Below are 15,882 nucleotides of genomic sequence, written 5' to 3' on the forward strand. Positions count from 1 at the left end.
CATAAATGGGAGGACCCAAAAAGAGGATGTGTCCAGAAAAATCTGGACGTATGGTAACCCTATTTAAAGCATCCGTATCCAGATCTCAGTCAGTTAAGCTTGACGCACACTTCTCTGTTAGTCATGTCCAATGGGGGACTCATTTGGTGTCGGTATTAAAATACTGTAGGAATAGATCTGACCCTCCCCAGCGGTTGATTTACTCTATTACTGCCTATAGATTTGGCTCAGCATCCCCACTCTTCCAGGAGCTTGTGGACTTCATGTACAAATAGCTTACAATTTTTTAAGCCTCTTAAATCTCCATCTGTTCAGGTCTTCAGTTAACAGTCGATGCAGCAGGTGATTTTTGTCATCTCTTTGTTGTCTTTCCTAATAATGATCTTAGGGTCTGTCTTCTTATATCACTTGCATCAAATGCCTGGGAGTACAGGGTGTACATCTGTGTGTGTGTGTAAGCTGTGCAGTCTGTTATAAGTGTCAGTGTACTGTTAAGTATAGCATTGAGCTTTTTAGTGCAACAACTTCTGGACCACACAGGAGCATAGTATTCTGCTGGGGCATATACCATTGCAAGTGCAGTGGTTCTGAGTGCTGGCTAAACATCTCAAATCAGTTACCTGTGCAGAGACTATATTGAGGGGTATTTGTTTTGTTTGTAATGCATTTATTTATTAACAGAGATTGTTTTGTCTGAAATTTGTTACAATGATAAAATAATATTTTTGTTGTTTGTATCTGGGTTGCTTGGGACTATTGACACACAGTAAATCCAGAGCAGGTTCTTAATTATTCAGTTTCTGCAACAGGTAACCAGGTAGCTGAGCAAAGGTGTATAGTTGCTGCAGTGCTGATGAGTTGTGAGCAGCATCTTGCCATCACCAGCGGTTTTAAAGTGAGTAATAATGGCCTACATTTTTTCCAGGATTTAAAGTAGAGTTGCTAGAAGGTAATGGTTCTGTTTCATGACAACTTAAAAGGCTGCAGCATTTTGTTTTGTTCTATTCTGTCATCAGACATAATGGTCAGGTTTTTTATGTGGGTCTTTATTAGGGCAGAAGTGACCAGGGAGCTCCATGAATCACAGAAATCTCTGTGATGAAAACTTTCTCAAGATTGCTACACCCTGGAATATTCTGGCTTAGAAACATGTTTTGAAGAAAATAGTTTGTTTACTAGAGTAAACCCACCTCAGACAGGCATCTACATGTGCAGGGATGTGGGAGCAGCTCCTGGCAGTAGTCTGCTCCTGACTGTATTTAAAAAAAAGTTTATTTGCAGTCTTGCTTTAATTGTCCAGGTGTGGGGAAGAATTGAAGTCTACCTCCTGTTGAAATGAATATGGTGATAAGTTGAAAAATTGACCAAGTTAAAGCTAACTGTGTTTATAAAATGTTCTTAATGGGAACTTCTCCTTGTATCAAAGTTTCCAGATCCAGGGTAATGGATCCTCATCCTTGAATGTTGCAAAGAAGTAGAATGGAACTCTATCACTGGTTCAGGGAGGAAATCTCATTATTCTGAAGACCTTCTGAATTGGCTGTCTTTGTCCACAAAGCAGGCTGGCATTGCAGAGTTCCCTGCTAGAGTGCAATCATTAAATAAAAGCAAAGGAATAGAAATACTAAGTTTGGCACTTCATAGAGATCCTGGTTTGGCTCTAGGTTTTATTTTGCTGCATCAGCTCTGCTTTGTTGTTCTTCCTTGGCTTGATGAGTTGACCTTTCAGATGTGGTAGACCAACCTCGAAGGAAAATGGGAAGTTAGTTTCTGGAGAGCTTGTTTAATTACTTCTGAAGAGCATGTGGCTATATTTTTCTGTGTTGCTGTGATATCAGAAAACTCCATGAGAATTCATTGAAGTCCTGACTTCATGGCTAAATTTGTGCTGTACTGACTCTTCAGTTCAAAGTGGACTTAAATGGCTAGCCATGGCTAATTGCCACTCTGCAGGGAAACATTTGTGTGGTAGAAAGCTGCCAAAAACATTGCCATAGGGTAGATATATTAATACTAGAGTAGGAATATTTTGGAGTCGGGCTATGGCAGATTAGCTTTGTACCAAACGCAGTTCTCCATTATTAGAAATGTGCCATTGCAGATCAGAGTTATACATTGTGGTCAAGCAGCTCTAAGCATCATGAAGTCAAAATAGCTTCTTGATAAATCCTCTGTATGTACCATATCTGATTTCTGCTCATGTGTGGTGCAGAATTTACACTTAAAACTTTTTCTTTCTTTTCCAGTGAATGTATTCCTATGCCCAGTGGGTATAGATGTATTAGCTTTGATCTTTCATTTCTTTTATCTTGCACATTTTGTAGAGCAGGGGTGTCCAATTTGTAATAGTAGGGGGTTGCACACCCTGTGGGCTGCAGACACTTGGGACATGCTTCAGGGGTGACCCTTATGGGGTTCCACATCCTTTCCACAGGCAGTTTGGGCTCTGCTCCATCCTGAAGATCCTAAACAGCACAGGTCCCTCCCTGCCCCTCACCACCATACTGCCTGCAGAAGTTAAGGTAGAAACTAGAGCCCCTGGCTACCACAGCAGCTGGAGGAATGGGAGGAGTGGTGGCCAGATGAAAGCCCACGGGCGTCATGTTAACGTGTCATGGGCCATCAGTTGGACAACCCTGCTGTAGAGGCTTAGAGTAGATGTGGGGTTTTTTGGGTATTTTTTGTTTCTCTCCTCCCCTTCCCCAAGTATAGACTGGTCAAGGTCAAATTATAGTGACCAGCCCAAGAATAGTTTAATGTACTCTATTTATTTGCATACCACACATACCTTTTTCCACCAAATAAGCCCCCCAGCATTGTGGTGCATGCCTTAAATAAGGAAGCTGTTTTTTCTTCTTTGGAAAAGAAGCAAGCCTGGAGGCACTGTGCTTGCCATGCAGCTGGCAAGGTAGTTGCTGCTTGTGTCTGGCTTTGCATGCTGAAGGGGTGCAGTCCTGTGTTAACAATCTCACAGCCACAGCTATTGGCTGAGCACTGAAGATTATTCCTGAAGCAGCAAGTTAGTAAGTTACTGGTAGTATCTTGATGAGGCTTGTGGTGTAGAAACAATACTTTATTTGCAAGAGCTTCATATAAAGAGTTATTTACAGAACAGCAGTGCAAATCCTGTTCCTACCCTTTCAAGGTCTGGGGCCTAACTTTGTGTGACATAAAGTAAGTCCTGAGAACATAAAATGTCCAGGAAGTGTGGCATCCCAGGAGACCTGGAATTGTAGGGTGGAGCAAATAAGTTTATGAACAAGCTGGGTAAGTGGGGACAGTGTGAGCTGGAAGTTGACAGTGTTGCAGAAGGTAAAGTGGGGAGTATAAGATGAGAGAGAAGATTAGTGATGACAATATGGAATGAGCAAGAGAGCTGATTCAGGACTGAAGATCAAACAAGAAAGGGTGAGGGGAAGTGAAGTGGCAAGCAAAGAGGGCAGTGGGCCATCATCAGTTTGGGAAATAAAGATGCTGTGGATAAAGGTGGGAGTTTGTGAAGGGAAGGATAACCAGATGCCTCAGTATGAGGGAGAGTGAATAGGAGAAAGATGTAGGATGTCTGCCAAAGGATTTGGAAACATCTGAAGCCCCAGGTGGGGTGGAGGATGTTTGCTGGTAGTAGGGCCACTTATGGGTCTTGACTGACTCACAGATTTGGAGCTGACTTGGCTTGGAACATGAAAAATTATCTTAAAAAAAAAAAAAAAAAAAAGAAGAAAGATGGAGGGGGAGGAAATGTAGTAAGAGTTTTGAGGAGGAGAAGTAAGTGGAATGGGTGGTGAAGATGTTGAAGAAGGCCAAATGGAAGAAGATATCCCAGGGTCCCTCCCTTTCCGTTTTTGCATAATGAAGGAAAGCAGCAATGATAGGTTACAATAAGAAAAAAGAACTGTGGGAGGTAGTCCAGGTAGGGAATTCAGGTTTCAGTAACTCATAGGATAATGTTAGTTGTGGTGATTTTTGAGATTGAGCGGACATTTTGGAAGGAAGAGGGGATGGAGTAATGGTGAAGGCAAAGAACAGAAAAGGTAGGAATTGAAGAAGAACATTGTGTTGCAGGAGCTGTTCTTGTAGGTTAAAAAAAAATGAAGCAGGATGCAGAAGATGGGATACAAACTGTCAGAGGACTGAAGGGAGAAGTATATGTTTATTAACTACTGATTTACAAGAGGGGTGTGTGTGTGTGTAAAATGTACACACACACACACACACACACACACACACACACACACACACACACACACACACACACACACACACACACACACACTATAATCAACCTTAAGTGTTGCTTTCAATCTCTCTGCCCATTTGTTATCTTCTAGCTCTCACCACATCTACATGCAGTCTGCTTTTTGATTTCTAGGACTCCTCTTGAAGACTAGTCTTGTCTCCTTTTTTGCTTGTCTATAAATATGAGCAGCAGAGATAGGTGGTTAGGTGCAGAAAGGCAGGAACAGGAAATTATTGCTAGTGAGCTTCCTGAGTTTGCAGCCTCCAGTGCCAGATAAGTTCCAAATATACTGCAGGAAAAGGGAGACTGGGAGGCCAGCTTGATCTCAGATCTTGATGTTCAAGAGTTCTACATCAGGCTGTTCTGCCTCTGGGGGTCAAATGTGAGGTTTTTGCTGCATATAGTTGGTGGATTTGACTTGGGGGTAGTAAAAAGTCTGTTCTTAAATATCAGTATAGAAGCATTGTAATACAAAATGTCTAGACAGAAAATAACTTTATACTCATAAAATGAACTCAAGTTAAAAAAGAGACAAAATTCTGCCAGAAAAGAGCAGTTAAGCTTGCAGTAGCAGTGAGAAGAAATTCTAGTTCCAGAAATCACTCACTGTACTTCTGCAGGGTGTGGCTGAGAGATGGGAGCTGCTAAAGAAATAAAGCCCGTTTCTTTTCAAAGGTTTGTATAATTAGAGTTGTTCTTAAATAATCAGAACGTCAGACATTTTCTCTTTCTGGCAGCATTTGAAAAGTTATTAAGCTTTTATCATAATTCAGGGAAGTGAACTGCATTGATTACACTGGTATATTTTTAAACTATAACTATATTTAAAAACATATTCTTTAATGCATAACAGCATATAAAATAGTTGCACTTTTCAGAGAGATGCTAGTTTGTTTGGGGAATGAGAGATTATTTTATGAGAAGGTGCTCAAAGCTCAGCTTGTTCAGCCTAACAATCTGAAGACAGAAGGAGTGTGATCACACTCTCTAAATATAATCTGGGAAGAAAAGCTGTTTAGGCTAATGGACAACATTGGCACAAGAACAAATGGGTGTAAGCTGGCTGTGAATGAATGTCAGCTGGAAATTAGAATAAGGTTTCCTTATCATTAGAGAAGAGAGGCAATAAAACAGCCTTACAATCAGGGTAGTAATGGCAAGAAACCCAATTGGCTTTAGGATGGAGCATAATCAGTTTATGAAAGGGTTCCATAGTTTAATTCCACGCAATAGCAAGGCACTCTTACTTTGTTCCAAATGATTTTGCTTGATGTCTAAGCAATGATTGTTATATTAATTGTTCTATGGATGAAAAGATGGAGAGAGAGAGAGAGAGAGTGTGTGTGTGTGTGTACACAAATTGGCAATTTCTTTAAATTACTGCAAATTTACTATGTTGTAAGCTTGATTCACTGGTTGGTGTTTGTTTCTCTTAAGTCATGGGGTTTTTTTGTGTCAAACACAGCTATATTTGATACTTTTACCAAATTAAATGCCAGAGAAGGTTTCTTCTACTGCTGCCTGGGGTTCCTAGGAGTGTCATCTATTTATTTCATGGTACCCAAATATAAATTTTATAACTTATATAAATTCTGCAGTTAAATTATTTATTTCAAAATGTGATTGTGTATATTTATATCTGTACATATTAATTTTTTTTGTCTTGTGGTTTCATTTTTCCAGGTATATGTGGAATTTGATGACCTTGAATGGGAAAAACGTGAGTGGGTTAAAGTGTATGAAGATTTTGCAACCTTCTTGGTGGAATACCAGCTGGTCTGGGCAAAAAGAAAGGACCCAAGCCAGACTCAGGGATCAAAGATCAAACAAATTCAATGGCCTGCATTGGTAAGACATTTGAATAGTAGCATTTATCAAGCTGTTTTAACCTGTATAACAGAACGCTACTAGGAAGTTGTCTTATTTCACTTCAGTTACTTTGAAGTTGGTGGTTGATTCCCCCCCCCCCCCAACTCTTTTTTCAGTTTTGAGGTTCATCAAGCCCATGTTGAAAGGGTTAGCAGCATGTTGTAGTCCTACATGGAGGATTGGAGTTCTTAGGTAAAAACTTGTACTCCAGACTTTGTGACCCAAGTGGGATTGGGAGAGACTGTCATTTTCCTCAGGGAGGTAGCAGCAGAGCTAGGAATTTGCATAAAAGTCTATAGCTCTGGTCTCCAAACTTCTGAAAGTGAAGATCACTTTTTGAATGAAGTAAAGGGCAATCCAGAATCTACTGCACTCTTCTCTGCCCCCCTCCCCCCCCACCCCCCACAGACTGACCTGCAGATCGAGGCCTCTGCAGTAAGGGAGCGAGTGGGGCAGGGGCAGGGTGAGTGGGGCCCAGGCCAGTCTGGGGGAGGGTTGGAGCCCAGGTGGCCTGTCCAGGCACGCAGGGGGGCTCCTGCCACTGCATGCACCCTGATGAAGGCCCGGGAGGGCACATGCCCCACCTCGATCTTTGTACAGGGCAAGGAAGCTGCTGTTGTGCACTGGGCTTTGCACAAAGCCTCAGGGCGCGAAGCCCAGCACGCAGCGGCAGCCGCCTCGCCCTGGACACAGATCGGGGAGGGGGGGGCATGTGCCCCCCGGTCTGTGCTGGGGTGCATGTAGTGGCGGGGGGGCCCCCCCCCCCCCCCCCCCCCCCCCCCCCCCCGGCCCCCCCCCCGGTGGGGGGGGGGGGGGGCATGTGCCCCCCGGTCTGTGCTGGGGTGCATGTAGTGGCGGGAGCCCCCCCCCCCCGACAAGCTGCCCAGGCTCTGACCTTCCTTCAGCCCAGCCAGAGTCCCGGTGGTAGGGGGCATGGAGCGGGATTGTCCCACTCACCCAGCCCAGCTCCAGCAGCAGGGGGCACAGCTCAGCCCACCTATGTGTATCCTGCTGCTCCTGGATTGTGTCCTGCCGCTCACTATTGTGGAGCCTCTGATGATCAATTTCAGTCTTGGGGGGGTTAGCTCCCCACAGACTGAGATCAGCTGTCCGGGGCTCCTCGATTGACCGGCTGGTCACTATTGGTCTAGAGAGATAGTGAATGCAAAGTTTCAATGTACAGGCAACTCCCGCTTAACGCGGTTTCAGTTAGCGCTATTTTGCTATAGCACACATTTAGAATTGATACCCGATTCCGCTGAGCACTCAGCCAGCTTCACTGTAGCGCTCAGTGGAATTGGAGTTTTGGCAGGCAGGCAGGCAGGAAAAAGTGGCGGTGATGGCAGCAAGTGGTAGTGAGTGGGTGGGCAGGCATGAGGGCCCAGGGCGGGATGGCAGAAGCACAGGCCCAGGCTGGCACATGGTGCCAGAGCAGGCTGGGGGTAAAGACAAGTGGCTGCAAAAGAAGGGAGGAGCGCAGGACCCAAGCCACTGGTTGGGGCGAGGGGCCTGCACCCAAGGTGGGGGGAAGGATCATGGGGCCTGCGCTGGTGTGGGGCCCATGCCTGGGCCAGTGGAAGTCTGCACCCAGATCAGGGTGGCAGGAGCACCGGTGCCTGGGCTGGAGCAGGCAGGGGGGTTGAGAGAAACAGTGGCGACAAAGACAAGTAGCGCGAGGCCTGCGCCAGTGCCTGGTGGCGGGGGCCGGTGCTCAGAGTGGGGCGGCAGTAGTGCCAGTGCCCAGGCTGGCTAGTGGGGCCAGAGGGGCCAGCAGGCAGGTGAGGGGGGTGGGGAGAAGTGGCAGAAGTGAGAAGCAGCAAGGGGGAGCTGGGTATGAGCATAGGACCCATGCTAGTGCCCAGGGCCAGGACTGGCAGGGGTCCAGAGCAGGGCAGCTGGAGCGCAGGCCTGGGCTGGTACGTGGGGCTGGAGCACTGGCAGGTGGGGAGAGGCAGTGGCAGGCAGTAACCAATTAATCTCTATTTACATTCATTTCTATGGGGAAATGAGTTTTGCTTAGCATGGTTTTGCTTAGAACTCGGTTTTTCTGGAACCAATTAAGAGCACTAATCTGGGGTCGCCTGTATTCATCCTCACGCCTCTGCCTCTGGAATGATGCCTAGATGCTGAAGCAGCTGAGAAACTAAGAGAAATATTCTGCCTGTTTAGTAGGAAACTACAGTTTTGCTGACAGACCCTCAGAGTTTATCAGATTCTGATGAGATCATCTGCAAAGGAATAGACTTTGATCCATTTCTTCCTGCAGAAGACTTCAACTAGCAAATACAAAAGGAGAACTGCAACAAATGTGTCAATGTTATGAAGTCATGTAGATGCTTGTTCAGTCCTGATTGATTTCAGTGTCTTCAGCTGGAGGGTTTTTTTGGCTATTGAAAATTTAGTTTTGACTTGTCTTGATAAAGCTATGGTTTTCTTTTTTTCTGGTTTTGGCCATAATCTTGTATATCTAGTTACTCAGACTTGTCCCCTCGTGCATTTCTCCACAATAGATGTCCTGAGTTGTCTTTTTTGATTTAGTTTTCTGACTGTAGTGTTCACTGGACCAAAAGAGTGTTCAGCTGAGCACGTTCTGGAAAATGTCATTTGTGAAAGTGGCACAGGAATTGTTCAGGATGGACTGGTTGGTCTGGTTCTTTGTTCAGGCTAAGATGGCTCAAGGTTACAAAAAAAAAAATGACAATGAGGCTCTGAGTGCAGGGTTGTCCTGCTGCTGCTGCTGCAGCAGCTTTGAGAGAATTCTATTTCTCAACAAAACAGGCCATTGAATGGAACCTGTACTTCTTCAGGCATTAGGTTTTTTGGAAAAACTGGATGTTTCTTTGGGTGAAACAAGTTTCCATTTCTTTGTTAGAATACATACCTTCTTAATATGTCTCTGAGTGCTTGCATTTACAGTAAACTCTGGCTGATTTGCCACTTTAAGGAGAATGCAGATAATGGCATGTTATTGAATGGCAGGGTGGGGGGATGGGAGTGAAGTAATGCTGCTGGGGAATCGGAACAAAGCTAGTTTAAGCAACAGTGGCATATTAACTAGAGTTTGCTGTATTCAGCGTCCTCACAGCTCTGAACACATCCATCTTGCTGTGTATTTACTTGAATCTAAGGCTAGCCCCCACCCCCAACATAGGGGAGGAAAGGTAGCTGCTGCAATTCTAGTCCTAATGTAGGCTCGGGGCTAGAGTCAGAGCTCCAGCAGACTCCTGCCCTCTTCATGCCCCCCCCCCAGCCCTGCTTGCCCTCTGCAGCTTGTGCCCCTTCCCCCTTACTGTCAGATGCCCCTCAGCTGCGGCTTGGGCCATGGAGCTTGTGGAAGTGGTGTCCCGTGCCTGGCCAATCAGCAGCACTGATACTGCCACATGGCCAGCAGGGACTGCACTTCTACATGCTGTAGTGCTATGTTCCAGGAGGGAACAGACCCTGAGCAGCTTTCGACAACAAGGGGAGGGGAGGGGAAGAGGCAAAGACTGGGGTGTGGGGGAAAAGGGCAGAAATTTTTGGGGAAGGGGCAGAGGCTATGGGGAGCTAGGGAGTAGGGGGTGCCAGTGGCAGGGCAGACAGACAGGCTGCAAGGGGAAGAAGTAGGGAGGGCAGAGGGCAAGGGGGCCATTTGATCCCTCCGCAAGCCTTATGACCCACTCCCACTTTCCCTGTTGTAGTAGTGAGGGGCGGGGGCACAAATTTAACAAAACCCTCCAATAATTGGATTCTATACTGGAAAATTATAAAAATTATAAATTTTTTTTATATATAGAATCTAATTATCGGGGTGTCGACTTAATATTGGAGTAAATGGAATATTTTGCTTTCATTCTATCCCAAGTACTTTAAGGAGCTTCCCTGTCCTTTTATGGGACTTTACAAGGCTATTTCTCTTTGAACTCTGCCTTTGATTTGAGGGTGGGATGGAAACATTCATGGTGATTTCCTTCATCATGTATGCAGACCTGATTCTGAAGGGAGCAGATGCTTAGAATTCAATCCCAGACTCAGGCTTGTTGGGAGCGACTGCTTCATGCAGTGGGTGATATAATGACTTGTTTTAATCCATTGTTGTTATAGTACCAATGGCAAGTGTGTCTGCAGCCTATCCCAAGGTTGCCATTTGCTCAAGCTAAGCAGGCTACTACTACCTGCTCCCCTGCTATATTGTAGTGAGGTGCAGCAATAGCATGGTCTTGCACGCTGATATAAGAGTAATATAAATTATGTCAATGAGAATGTTTAAGATATTGGGTGAGTTAAGGAAGAGGTTTAGGGGACAAACTTTTTGTTCTTCTTAGCACACCTTTTCACCCATGATACTAGGAAAGAGTGCCTCTCCAATAATAATTCTGGTTAAGGAACTAAAACAGTGGGTGCTACTCTTTCTGGCATGCATACCACGAGCTAAGCCCCACTTGCTCCTTGAGTGTCACTCCAATCCCCATTCCGTAGAGGCTGTATGGGCCACTTGTGATGCATGTGCTCTGGGTTGGCCAGCACTGTTCTAAAGAGTTCACTAAATGGGCCAGATCTTCTATTCAGACCCTTTTTAAATCCGGATTTGAAGGACTCGCATGATCAGGGGACAGCAGGGCAGGCCCTATGAGGAGAGGCTATGGGACCTGAACCTGTTCAGCCTCCAAAAGAAAAGGCTGAGGGGGGATCTTGTGGCCTGTTATAAACTAGTCAGGGGGGATCAGCAGGCACTGGGGGAGTCACTGTTCCCCCGAGTACCACCAGGAGTGACCAGGAATAACGGTCACAAGCTGGCAGAGGGTAGGTTTAGGTTAGATATCAGGAGGCGCTACTTCACGGTCAGGGTGGCTAGGGTCTGGAACCAACTTCCAAGAGAAGTGGTGGTGCAGGCTCCTACCCTGGGGGTTTTTAAGAGGAGGTTAGATGTACACCTTGCTGGGGTCGTTTGACCCCAGTACTCTTTCCTGCCATGGCAGGGGGTCGGACTAAATGATCTGCTCAGGTCCCTTCCGACCCTAGAAACTATGAAACTATGACTTTGTTAGAGAAATTTATAAATTTAGATTGAGTGCCACCATTACAAACAAAAACTTTTTGTCTGTCACTTGCGTAGCTTTGAAGGAAAAGAACTTGTGGCTTGTAATCACCTAGCCGTAAGTCAGGAGTGAGAAGGGAAACATCCAGCAGAATGTTTGTGGACATTGGGTCAAGAAAAATGTTCATTTTGCTTATATACTTAGCTTCCTCTTTTGATAACTTGTCAACACCCTTATGCAGTAGAACAGAAGCCTGACATGAGACCAGAGTAGGGCCTGCTGCCCATATCTTAATGCAGACAAAACAGTAAAGTTAGGATTGGGAAAACAGTGGGAAGATGAGAGTGAAATTTTTATAAATAAAGGAATGTCAGTCCTTCTGTAAATAAAACTCTGATCTGGGATTGCTACATTCAGTGCTATGTCTGAATGACCTAATTAGTTATAAGTGCAGCTTTTTTCTGAATCACTTTCTCTCATACATTTAAAACACTGCAGAGTCAAATACCCTAATGTTAAATACCAGAAGTAAGACTGCCCGTACAATTTTAGTTTAGTTCCCTACAGGCTTGTGCATTATTGTATAATCTTTAAAAACATTGTATGCATTTCTTTTAGGACCCTGTCCTATTTGTATTAGTGATTCATCATCTCGTTTATTTACTCTTAATCAGTATGGTCTCATTCCTTATTTGCTGCACACCACTGAACCCTAGCTCTGAAGATGGAATTATTCATTTCCTCACACTCCACACTGTAGTATCTGAGTATTTTACAAGTACTAGTGAATTTATTTTCATAACACCCCTAAGAAATGTGGATTCTAGCTTCATTTCACAGTTGAGGGTTCTCTGAAGTATACTTAGTCAAAGATTTCTTTTATTTTTGAATAGTCCGTTTGTGAACATATAGAACCTGATATGTAATTAATAGGTTCAAAACAAGTTCTGTTGACTTCAGTTGCAGGTGTGAATGCTCAGTGCTTCCGTAAATCAAAATGCAGGAGCTCAAATCAGGCTCCCAGAAAATGAGGAATAAACCCTTAGCGGCCAACCTATTATCACATGGAGACCACTTGGCAAAAGTAAGCATAGACTCTGTCCAGGGTAGGATTCATATATTTCATCATAAGACCATCTCATTCAGTAAATAACTTCCAACTTTTGTAGTAAATGAGGCAGGGCTCCTTCATTCACTACATAGCCCTCATTGATTCCCAGAATATTTCCCAGTCTGTGCATGGAAGAATCAGAAAACACTTTCAAAGGGAAATAGCCATTATTTACACAAGTACTTATGTTGCCTTTTCTATAAATGCTCATAGGAGTGAGATTTTTTTTTTCCAGCATCTAGCCCGTAAATAGTTTTACTACTTTAAAAAAAAGGGTGTAAGTAGCCTTGATTCTATCACTTCTAAACAGTTTGTGCTTTACTTTGCAACCTTAACTTTTTTGAGATTATTTTGTGTAGTTTCCTAAGGTGTGTTTTTGTTTTGTTTTTTAAGCACTGAAAACACATTGTCATGTGGCATCATTTTTACTCAGTGAGTTGTCAGCAGGGTTATCAGCAGTAACTGATAACAATAAATTATTACTATTAAATCATTTGTGTTGCTATAGCACTTAAGTTCTGAACATGAACCAGGAACCCATTGTGCTAAATAAGCAAACAGAAAATAAAAAGTCTCTACATGAGAGAGCTTATAATTTAAGTATGAGATAAAAGACCCTCAATGGAGACAGGCAAATGAGAAAAGCACATGGAAACATTGAGAGTGTTGATCAGCATGACAGGCAATGGTGCTAGCACACGAGTCTTTTGTATCAGGTAAAAAGAGGATAATGAAACAACTCTGTAGATTCTGAAGGGGAGTGTGACAAGCGTAAAAGTGCATATCTGAAAATGTAGTAAGTGGTAGACGGAGGCAAGAGTTGATTATAACACAGGTGGATAGGTAGAACGGAAACTGGCTATGAAGGGCCTTGAAGTTAAGTGAAGCAGCTTATAATTGATGCAATAGGAAATGAAGAGCTAATGGAAGAATTCTAAAGAGTGAACTGGTCTTAGAAGTTAGGCAAATGTTCTCTCTAGCAATATATTGTGAATATGTATGATGAAGTTTGCATTTGTCTGGGTTACAGGAAAAGAAGTTGTGGTAATTGAGTTGCAAGATGAAAGATGAAGTTGTGTGTGAATTGATAAGTACCATTGTATGTTAAAGATATTAAGATGAAAGACTGCAGCTTCAGACAATTTAGATGTGGAGACACTGGAGGTAAGAGTTAAAGGTGATGCTCAGTTGATGTTGTTGAGTGGTAGGGAGGTGGGTGGGTGAGGGGGATGACAAATTAAGTGTTTGGTCACAGCCGTGTTTTGTTGGAGGTGATGAGTAGACATCTATGAGAAGTTAGAGAGATGGACTAAGATTTTATTTTAAACAGGAGGAAGTAGATCTATGGTTTGTCAGCATAGAAGTAGTAATTGAACTTGTATTTGCAGATGAAATTACTTGGATATAAGGTGGGGGGGGAGTGGGGAAATGAAAGGAAGAAAAGCACTCAAATCCTCAGAGAAATTTGGAGGGGAGATATGGAAGATGTTCTGATGGAACAAATGGAGAAGTCAAGCAACCACTAGGAGATAGCAATGTCATGGAAGCTTAGGAAGGACAAGATTTTAAGCAGCAGCATAGTTAATTGTGTTGAATGGTGGCTGACAGAATGAGGACTGAGTACTGTTTTTTGTTTCTGTTAAGAGGTCATTAAACTACAGTTTTAGTAGAAGGCCAGGTATGGAAGCTGGATTGAGGCTCTAGAATCAAAACAGAAGAAAGGAATTTCAGACAACTATTGTGGATGGAATAGATAGTTATCTTGGAAATACAAGAATGATGGAAGATGGTTACAAGTCAAAAGCCAAATATGGTCAAGTGTGATTTTTCAGGTGGGTAGGGTGAAGCAGGTTTGCACTAAGGAAAGAGCCAAGAGAAAGTAAGAAATGTACTAGTTGGAAAAAAGAGAGAGAGAGATCTGTGGTCACTGGGAAAATTAAAAGGGTTGAAGGGAAGAATAGATGAGCTTTTTGGTGCCTCTGACTAGAGGTGGGAAGGGGAGAGAGATATTTCTACCTCCTCTCTCATATTACTCCCCCCCCACCACCACTATCCCCCAATCCAAATGTCTCTTGGCAGAAAGTAGTGAGATTCTGAAAGAATGAGGTGGCTTCAAGAGGAGAAAAGGGTTTTGGGTGAGTTTAAGGTGGTGAAAATGTAGTTGGGATTGAGCAATAAGAATTCAGTTAAATTGGAGAAGTAGTTTAGTTGGGAAGGATAGCAGAACTGAAGGAGGAATTCATAGTGGAAAAAGTTTACCAGTTCTACTAGTATAGATCAGACCAACACTGGAGGAAGGTGGGCATTTTTTGCCATTTCACAGATATTTGCTGACAACAGAGGAATGGTGAACTCCAGGAATCTTGGGTTCCATTCCCAGGTCTGAAGGTTAGTATGCACTACTGGGTACAGTTTTCTACCAATCCGCTTCAATCTGTCACTGTTCTCTTACTGTCATTTAGCCCATCCATCTCAATTCCTCAGACTTCTCATTCCAGTCCTGATAACATTATCCACTAAATCCTACTTTCCTTTTATTTCTTGTTGTTGTTTCTTCAGCCAGCCAATCCTAATTCTCAGCTACTCATCCAACTTATTTTTGCTTTTTTTTCTTTTCCCTTTCCCCTACTCCCCACCTACCCTGATGAAGCCTTCAGTTCTTATTTCCTGGGCTCATCATCTAGTATGCTTCTCCCTTTTGCTTGCTTGGCTCCTTATCAGGGTCTTTCTTTGACAAGTGAGATCCAGTTCTCCTGAATCTCAGTCCAAGATACTTTAACTTCCACCTCCATCTTTTCATTTACCTATTGTTTCTCAGCCCCAGTTACTTAGCCAGTCTGCCTCTGACTAATGGTCCCATTTTCTGTCTTCTCCTTAATCCAAACTTCCCCCACAACTTGCAGTGGTTTGGCTGTTGTCTCATCTGCAGCCTCTTCCATGCTTCTTAGAAGTTTCCCCGTTTTCTGATCAGGTGCCTGACCAAACAGTCCATGACTACCCAAAAGCTCAGTTGTAGGGAAGTCTTACTTGGTCCCAGACTCAAGAATTACAAGTCTAGAATAAACACACACAGGGAATTTAACAGCAAAACTTCAAGTCTTTGAGTAAGCACAAATCTGACTTATATTTTTCCAGAGGTTTATAACTTTGTTTATGGCAGGGGGGTTGTTTTATTTTTGCTTTTTTTGTTTTTATTTTTCAAAAAGATTGCAAAAGGTACATCTCTGCTAGGAAGACCAAGCCCTACCAAATTCCATGTCTCCAAAGTGTGGTAGTGCTAAATCTTTAAAGAAAAAAATGGGGCCTTTAAAAGAAAGGATTGCCAGAATTTAATATGGGCATAATACATTTTTTTCCTCTGATCTCATTCTTGGAAATGACATACTACTTTTAGCTGAATTTTTTCTGTGTAGCTCAAGGTAGATATCCAATATGGAAAAGTTATGCCCAAACAGTTTTTTGGCAAAGGTCGTGTAAGCAATTAAAAATGAGGACTTGTATGAAGTGTTGGACAAGCTTAGTAATAGGTGGTGCTTACCATTCCTTTGTCACCAAAAGATTGGATTATATAATGTGTTCTGTATTGGGTTATCTGTTAGTATAATTTTGAACTTGAAGCATTTATAGAAAGAAGTAACAGTTTTGAA

At 43.3% G+C, this 15,882-nt stretch overlaps 1 protein-coding gene across 1 annotated transcript in view; it reads left to right on the plus strand.

Annotated features, from left to right (window-relative positions):
- Window positions 1-5,920: 5,920 nt before the first annotated feature.
- The window catches only part of JMJD1C (jumonji domain containing 1C), a 196,064-nt gene continuing 186,102 nt past the window's right edge, over window positions 5,921-15,882 (plus strand). The window contains exon 1 of the mRNA XM_019507890.1: window positions 5,921-6,085. The gene's annotated coding sequence lies outside the window, so the exon portion shown is untranslated. The remainder of the gene's footprint in view (window positions 6,086-15,882) is intronic.

This window comes from Gavialis gangeticus, unplaced genomic scaffold (assembly GCF_001723915.1).
Source record: "Gavialis gangeticus isolate Ggan-Ray unplaced genomic scaffold, GavGan_comp1, whole genome shotgun sequence".
NCBI lineage: Eukaryota > Metazoa > Chordata > Crocodylia > Gavialidae > Gavialis > Gavialis gangeticus.